Raw genomic sequence first — 9348 nt, forward strand, 5'->3', positions numbered from 1 at the left:
CTGTACCTGCCCTGGGAGTGTTTGATGGGAGAGTGTAGAGGGAGCAGTACTCTGTATCTAACCCCCCGTACCTGCCCTGGGAGTGTTTGATGGGGCAGTGTAGAGGGAGCTTTACTCTGTATCTAACCCCCTGTACCTGCCCTGGGAGTGTTTGATGGGACAGTGTAGAGGGAGCTTTACTCAGTAGCTAACATCCTGTACCTGCACTGGGAGTGTTTGATGGGACAGTGTAGAGGGAGTTTTACTCTGTATCTAACCCATGCGGTAGCTGCCCTTGGAGTGTTTGATGGGACAGTGTAGAGGGAGCTTTACTCTGTATCTAACCCACTGTACCTGCCCTGGGAGTGTTTGGTGGGACAGTGTAGAGGGAGCTTTACTCTGTATCTAACCTTCTGTATCTGTCTTGGGAGTGTTTGATGGGACAGTGTAGAGGGAGCTTTACTCTGTATCTAACCCCCTGTATCTGTCTTGGGAGTGTTTGATGGGACAGTGTAGAGGGAGCTTTACTCTGTATCTGACCCCCTGTACCTGCTCTGGGAGTGTTTGATGGGACAGTGTAGAGGGAACTTTACTCTGTGTCTAACCCCCTGTACCTGTCCTGGGAGTGTTTGATGGGACAGTTTAGTGAGAGCTTTACTCAGTATCTAACCCATGCTGTACCTGTCCTGGGAGTGTTTGATGGGGCAGTTTAGAGGGAGCTTTACTCTGTATCTAACCACGTGCCATACCCTCCCTGGGAGTGTTTGATGGGACAGTGTAGAGGGAGCTTTACTCTGTATCTAACCCCCTGTACCTGCCCTGGGAGTGTTTGATGGGACAGTGTCGAGGGAGCTTTACTCTGTATCTAACCCCGTGCTGTACCTGCACTGGGAGTGTTTGATGGTACAGTGTAGAGGGACCTTTACTCTGTATATAATCCCCTGTACCTGCCCTGGGAGTGTTTGATGGGACAGTGTAGAGGGAGCTTTACTCTGTATCTATCCCCCTGTACCTGCCCTGGGAGTGTTTGATGGGACAGTGTAGAGTGAGCTTTACTCTGTATATAACCCTGCGCTGTACCTGCCCTGGGAGTGTTTGATGGGACAGTGTGGAGGGAGTTTTAACTCTGCATCTATCGCCATGCTGTTCCTGCCCTGGGAGTGTGTTTGATGGGACAGTGTATAGGGAGCTTTACTCTGTATCTAACCCCCTGTACCTGCCCTGGGAATGTTTGATGGGACTGTGTTGAGGGAGCTTTACTCTGTATCTATACCGTGCTGCACCTGCCCTGGGAGTGTTTGATGTGGACAGTGTAGATGGAGCTTTGCTCTGTATCTAACCCCGTGCTGTACCTGTCCTGGGAGTGTTTGATGAGAAAGTGTTGAGGGAGCTTTACTCTGTATCTAACCCCCCGTACCTGCCCTGGGAGTGTTTGATGGGGCAGTGTAGAGGGAGCTTTACTCTGTATCTAACCACGTGCCGTACCCGACCTGGGAGTGTTTGATGGGACAGTGTAGAGGGAGCTTTACTCTGTATCTAACCCCGTGCTGTACCTGCCCTGGGAGTGTTTGATGGGACAGTGTAGAGGGACCTTTACTCTGTATCTAACCACGTGCTGTACCTGCCCTGGGAGTGTTTGTTTGGGACAGTGTAGAGGGAGCTTTACTCTGTATCTAACCCCCTGTACCTGCCCTGGGAGTGTTTGATGGGACAGTGTAGAGGCAGCTTTACTCTGTATCTAACCCCCTGTACTTGCCCTGGGAGTGTTTGATGGTCAGTGTAGAGGGAGCTTTACTCTGTATCTAATCCCCTGTACCTGCCCTGGGAGTGTTTGATGGGACAGTGTAGAGGGAGCTTTACTCTGTATCTAACCCCGTGCTGGACCTGCCCTGGAATTTTTTGATTTGACAATGTAGTGGGAGCATTACTCTGTATCTAACCTGTGCTGTACCTGCCCTGGGAGTGTTTGATGGAACAGTGTAGAGGGAGCTTTACTCTGTATCTAACCCCATGCTGTACCTGCCCTGGGAGTGTTTGATGGGACAGTGTAAAGGGAGCTTTACTCTGTATCTAACCCCCTGTACCTGCCCTGGGAGTGTTTGATGGGATAGTGTAGAGGGAGCTTTACTCCGTATCTAACCCTGTGCTGTACCTGCCATGCGAGTGTTTGATGGGACAGTGTAGAGGGAGCTTTACTCTGTATCTAACCCCCTGTACCTGCCCTGCAACTGTTTGATGCGACAGTGCAGAGGGAGCTTTACTCTGTATCTAACCTCCTGTACCTGCTCTGGGAGTGTTTGATGGGACAGTGTAGAGGGAGCTTTACTCAGTATCTAACCCATGCTGTCCCTGCACTGGGAGTCTTTGATGGGACAGTGTGGAGGGAACTTTACTCTGTATCTAACCCCCTGTACCTGCCCTGGGAGTGTTTGGTGGGACAGTGTTGAGGGAGCTTTACTCTGTATCTAACCCCCTGTATCTGTCCTGGGAGTGTTTGATGGGACAGTGTAGAGGGAGCTTTACTCTGTATCTAACACCCTGTACCTGCCCTGGGAGTGTTTGATGGGACAGTGTAGAGGGAGCTTTACTCTGTATCTAACCCCCTGTACCTGCCCTGCAACTGTTTGATGCGACAGTGCAGAGGGAGCTTTACTCTGTATCTAACCTCCTGTACCTGCACTGGGAGTGTTTGATGGGACAGTGTAGAGGGAGCTTTACTCTGAATCTAACCCAGTGCTACACCTACCCTGGGTGTGTTTGATGGGACAGTGTCGAGGGAGCTTTACTCTGTATCTAACCCCGTGCTGTACCAGCCCTGGGAGTGTTTGATGGGACAGTGTAGAGGGAGCTTTACTCTGTATCTAACCCCGTGGTGTTCCTGCCCTGGGAGTGTTTGATGGGGACAGTGTAGAGGGAGCTTTACTCTGTATCTAACCTCATGCTGTACCCACCCTTGGAGTGTTTGATGGGACAGTGTAGAGGGAGCTTTACTCTGTATATAACCCTGCGCTGTACCTGCCCTGGGAGTGTTTGATGGGTCAGTGTTGAGTGAGCTTTGCTCTGTATCTAACCCCGTGCTGTACCTGCCCTGGGAGTGTTTGACACGACAGTTTCGAGGGAACTTTCCTCTTTATCTAACCCCGCGTTGTAGCTGCCTGGGAGTGTTTGATGGGACAGTGTCGAAGGAGCTTTACTCTTTATCTAACCCTTGCTGAACCTGCACTGGGAATTTTTGATGGGACAGTTTATAGGGAGCTTTACTCTGTACCTAACCCATGCTGTACCTGCCCTGGGAGTGTTTGATGGGACAGTGTAGAAGGTACTTTACTCTGTATCTAGTCCCGTGCTGTACCTGCCCTGGGAGTGTTTGATGGGACAGTGTAGAGGGAGCTTTACTCTGTATCTAACCCCCTGTACCTGCCCTGGGAGTGTTTGATGGGGCAGTGTAGAGGGAGCTTTACTCTGTATCTAACCCGTGCTGTACATGCCCTGGGAGTGTTTGATGGGACAGTGTCGAGGGAGCTTTACTCTGTTTCTAAGCACCTGCTGTACCTGCCGTGGGAGTGTTTGTTGAGACAGTATCGAGGGAGCTTTACTCTGTATCTAACCCCGTGCTGTACCTGCCCTGGGAGTGTTTGATTTGACATTGTAGTGGGAGCTTTACTCTGTATCTAATCCCGTGCTGTTCCTGCCCTGTGAGTGTTTGATGGGAGAGTGTAGAGGGAGCTTTACTCTGTATCTAACCCCCTGTACCTGCCCTGGGAGTGTTTGATGGGACAGTGTAGAGGGTGCTTTACTCTGTATCTAACCCCGTGCTGTTCCTGCCCTGTGAGTGTTTGATGCGACAGTGTAGAGGGAGCTTTACTCTGTATCTAACCCCCTGTACCTGCCCTGGGAGTGTTTGATGGGACAGTGTCGAGGGAGCTTTACTCTGTGTCTAACCCCCTGTACCTGCCCTGGGAATGTTTAATGGGACTGTGTTGAGGGAGCTTTACTCTGTATCTAACCCCGTGCTGCACCTGCCCTGGGAGTGTTTGATGCGGACAGTGTAGATGGAGCTTTACACTGTATCTAACCCCGTGCTGTACCTGTCCTGGGAGTGTTTGATGGGACAGTGTAGAGGGAGCTTTACTCTGTATCTAACATGTGCTGTACCTGCACTGGGAGTGCTTGATGGGACAGTGCAGAAGGAGCTTTACTCTGTATCTAACCCCCTGTACCTGCCCTGGGAGTGTTTGATGGGACAGTGTCGAGGGAGCTTTACTCTGTATCTAACCCCGTGCTGTACCTGCCCTGGGAATGTTTAATGGGACTGTGTTGAGGGAGCTTTACTCTGTATCTAACCCCGTGCTGCACCTGCCCTGGGAGTGTTTGATGCGGACAGTGTAGATGGAGCTTTGCTCTGTATCTAACCCCGTGCTGTAACTGCCATGGGAATGTTTGATGGGACAATGTAGAGGGAGCTTTACTCTGTATCGAATCCTCTGTACCTGCCCTGGGAGTGTTTGATGGGACAATGTAGAGGGAGCTTTACTCTGTATCTAACCCCGTGCTGTACCTGTCCTGGGAGTGTTTGATGGGACAGTGTAGAGGGGGCTTTACTCTGTATCTAACCCCGTGCTGTTCCTGCCCTGTGAGTATTTGATGGGACAGTGTAGATGGAGCTTTACTCTGTATCTAACCCCGTGTTGTACCTGTCCTGGGAGTGTTTGATAGGACAGTGCAGAGGGAGCTTTACTCTGTATCTAACCTGTGCTGTATCTGCCCTGGGAGTGTTTGATGCGACAGTGTAGAGGGAGATTTACTCTGTATCTAACCCCCTGTACCTGCCCTGGGAGTGTTTGATGTGACAGTGTAGAGGGAGCTTTACTCTGTATCTAACCCCCTGTACCTGCCCTGGGAGTGTTTGATGGGACAGTGTAGAGGGAGCTTTACTCTGTATCTAACTCCCTGTACCTGCCCTGGGAGTGTTTGATGGGACACTGTAGAGGGAGCTTTACTCTGTATATATCCCCCTGTACCTGCACTGGGAGTGTTTGATGGGACAGAGTAGAGGGGGCTTTACTCAGTATCTAACCCCCTGTACCTGCACTGGGAGTGTTTGATGGGACAGTGTAGAGGGAGCTTTACTCTGAATCTAACCCAGTGCTACACCTACCCTGGGAGTGTTTGATGGGACAGTGTTGAGGGAGCTTTACTCTGTATCTAACCCCGTGCTGTACCAGCCCTGGGAGTGTTTGATGGGACAGTGTAGAGGGAGCTTCACTCTGTATCTAACCGCGTGGTGTTCCTGCCCTGGGAGTGTTTGATGGGGACAGTGTAGAGGGAGCTTTACTCTGTATCTAACCTCATGCTGTACCCACCCTTGGAGTGTTTGATGGGACAGTGTAGAGGGAGCTTTACTCTGTATATAACCCTGCGCTGTACCTGCCCTGGGAGTGTTTGATGCGACAGTGTGGAGGGAGTTTTAACTCTGTATCTATTGCCATGCTGTACCTGCCCTGGGAGTGTTTGATGGGACAGTGTAGAGGGAGCTTTGCTCTGTATCTAACCCCGTGCTGTACCTGCCCTGGGAGTGTTTGACACGACAGTTTCGAGTGAACTTTCCTCTTTATCTAACCCCGTGCTGTACCCACCCTTGGAGTGTTTGATGGGACAGTGTCGAAGGAGCTTTACTCTTTATCTAACCCTTGCTGAACCTGCACTGGGAATTTTTGATGGGACAGTGTAGAGGGAGCTTTACTCTGTACCTAACCCATGCTGTACCTGCCCTGGGAGTGTTTGATGGGACAGTATAGAAGGTACATTACTCTGTATCTAGTCCCGTGCTGTACCTGCCCTGGGAGTGTTTGATGGGACAGTGTAGAGGGAGCTTTATTCTGTAGCTAACCCGTGATGTACATGCCCTGGGAGTGTTTGATGGGACAGTGTCGAGGGAGCTTTACTCTGTATCTAATCCCGTGCTGTTCCTGCCCTGTGAGTGTTTGATGGGAGAGTGTAGAGGGAGCTTTACTCTGTATCTAACCCCCTGTACCTGCCCTGGGAGTGTTTGATGGGACAGTGTAGAGGGAGCTTTACTCTGTATCTAACCCCGTGCTGTTCCTGCCCTGTGAGTGTTTGATGCGACAGTGTAGAGGGAGCTTTACTCTGTATCTAACCCCCTGTACCTGCCCTGGGAGTGTTTGATGGGACAGTGTAGAGGGAGATTTACTCTGAATCTAACCAATGCTGTACCACTCCTGGGCCTGTTTGATGGGACAGTGCAGAGGGAGCTTTACTCTGTATCTAACCTGTGCTGTACCTGCCCTGGGAGTGTTTGATGTAACAGTGTAGAGGGAGCTTTACTCTGAATCTAACCCATGCTGTACCTGCCCTGGGAGTGTTTGATGCGACAGTGTAGAGAGAGCTTTGCTCTGTATCTAACCCCGTGCTGTACCTGCCCTGGGAGTGTTTGACAGGACAGTTTAGAGGGAACTTTCCTCTTTATCTAACCCCGCGTTGTACCTGCCTGGGAGTGTTTGATGGGACAGTGTCGCAGGAGCTTTACTCTTTATCTAACCCTTGCTGAACCTGCACTGGGAATTTTTGATGGGACAGTTTAGAGGGAGCTTTACTCTGTACCTAACCCATGCTGTACCTGCCCTGGGAGTGTTTGATGGGACAGGAGAGAGGTACTTTACTCTGTATATAGTCCCGTGCTGTACCTGCCCTGGGAGTGTTTGATGGGACAGTGTAGAGGGAGCTTTACTCTGTATCTAACCCCCTGTACCTGCCCTGGGAGTGTTTGATGGGGCAGTGTCGAGGGAGCTTTACACTGTATCTAACCCCCTGTACCTGCCCTGGGAGTGTTTGATGGGACAGTGTAGAGGGAGCTTTACTCTGTTTCTAAGCACCTGCTGTACCTGCCCTGGGAGTGTTTGATTTGACATTGTAGTGGGAGCTTTACTCTGTATCTAACCCATGCTGTACTTGCCCTAGGAGTGTTTGATGGGGACAGTGTAGAGGGAGCTTTACTCTGTATCTAACCCATGCTGTACCTGCCCTGGGAGTGTTTGATGGGACAGTGTATAGGGAGCTTTACTCTGTATCTAACCCCCTGTACCTGCCCTGGGAGTGCTTGATGGGACAGTGTAGAGGGTGCTTTACTCTGTATCTAACCCCGTGGTGTTCCTGCCCTGTGAGTGTTTGATGGGACAGTGTAGATGGAGCTTTACTCTGTATCTAACCCCGCGCTGTACCTGTCCTGGGAGTGTTTGATGGGGCAGTATAGAGGGAGCTTTACTCTGTATCTAACCCCGTGCTGTACCTGCCCTGGGAGTGTTTGATGTAACAGTGTAGAGGGAGCTTTACTCTGTATCTAACCCAGTGCTGTACATGCCCTGGGAGTGTTTGATGCGACAGTGTAGAGAGAGCTTTACTCTGTATCTAACCCAGTGCTGTACATGCCCTGGGAGTGTTTGATGGGACAGTGTAGAGGGAGCTTTACTCTGTATCTCACCCCGTGCTGTACCTGCCCTGGGAGTGTTTGATGGGACAGTGTAGAGGGAGCTTTACTCTGTATCTCACCCCGTGCTGTACCTGCCCTGGGAGTGTTTGATGGGACAGTGTAGAGGGAGCTTTACTCTGTATCTAACCCCCTGTACCTGCCCTGGGAGTGTTTGATGGGACATTGTAGAGGGAGCTTTACTCTGTATCTAACCTGTGCTGTACCTGCCCTGGGAGTGTTGGATGGGACAGTGTAGAGGGAGCTTTACTCTGTATCTAACCCCGTGCTGCACCTGCCCTGGGAGTGTTTGATGCGGACAGTGTAGAGGGAGCTTTACTCTGTATCTAACCCCCTGTACCTGCCCTGGGAGTGTTTGATGGGACAGTGTAGAGAGAGCTTTACTCTGTATCTAACTCCCTGTACCTGGCCTGGGAGTGTTTGATGGGACAGTGTAGAGGGAGCTTTACTCTGTATCTAACCCCGTGCTGTACCTGTCCTGGGTGTGTTTGATGGGACAGTGTAGAGTGAGCTTTACTCTGTATCTAACCCCGTGCTGTACCTGCCCTGGGAATGTTTGACAGGACAGTTTAGAGGGAACTTTCCTCTGTATCTAACCCCGCTTTGTACCTGCCCTGGGAATGTTTGATGGGACTGTGAGGAGGGAGCTTTGCTCTGTATCTAACCCCCTGTACCTGCCCTGGGAGTGTTTGATGCGGACAGTGTAGATGGAGCTTTGCTCTGTATCAAACACCGTGCTGTACCTGTCCTGGGAGTGTTTGATGGGACAGTGTGGAGGGAGCTTTACTCTATATCTAAACCCGTGCTGAACCTGCCCTGGGAATGTTTGCCGGGACAGTTTAGAAGGAGCTTTCTTCTGTATCTAACTCCGCGTTGTACCTGCCCTGGGAGTGTTTGATGGGACAGTTTAGAGGGAGCTTTACTCTGTATCTAACCCCGTGCTGTACCTGCCCTGAGAGTGTTTGATGGGACAGTGTTGAGGGAGCTTTACTCTGTATCTAACCCGTGCTGTACCTGCCCTGGGAGTGTTTGCTGGGACAGTGTAGAGGGAGCTTTACTCTGTATCTAACCCCGTGCTGCACCTGCCCTGGGAGTGTTTGATGCGGACAGTGTAGATGGAGCTTTACACTGTATCTAACCCCGTGCTGTACCTGTCCTGGGAGTGTTTGATGGGACAGTGTAGAGGGAGCTTTACTCTGTATCTAACATGTGCTGTACCTGCACTGGGAGTGCTTGATGGGACAGTGCAGAAGGAGCTTTACTCTGTATCTAACCCCCTGTACCTGCCCTGGGAGTGTTTGATGGGACAGTGTCGAGGGAGCTTTACTCTGTATCTAACCCCGTGCTGTACCTGCCCTGGGAATGTTTAATGGGACTGTGTTGAGGGAGCTTTACTCTGTATCTAACCCCGTGCTGCACCTGCCCTGGGAGTGTTTGATGCGGACAGTGTAGATGGAGCTTTGCTCTGTATCTAACCCCGTGCTGTAACTGCCATGGGAATGTTTGATGGGACAATGTAGAGGGAGCTTTACTCTGTATCGAATCCTCTGTACCTGCCCTGGGAGTGTTTGATGGGACAATGTAGAGGGAGCTTTACTCTGTATCTAACCCCGTGCTGTACCTGTCCTGGGAGTGTTTGATGGGACAGTGTAGAGGGGGCTTTACTCTGTATCTAACCCCGTGCTGTTCCTGCCCTGTGAGTATTTGATGGGACAGTGTAGATGGAGCTTTACTCTGTATCTAACCCCGTGTTGTACCTGTCCTGGGAGTGTTTGATAGGACAGTGCAGAGGGAGCTTTACTCTGTATCTAACCTGTGCTGTATCTGCCCTGGGAGTGTTTGATGCGACAGTGTAGAGGGAGATT

Source organism: Pristiophorus japonicus, chromosome Y (genome assembly GCF_044704955.1).
Source record: "Pristiophorus japonicus isolate sPriJap1 chromosome Y, sPriJap1.hap1, whole genome shotgun sequence".
Taxonomy (NCBI): domain Eukaryota; kingdom Metazoa; phylum Chordata; class Chondrichthyes; family Pristiophoridae; genus Pristiophorus; species Pristiophorus japonicus.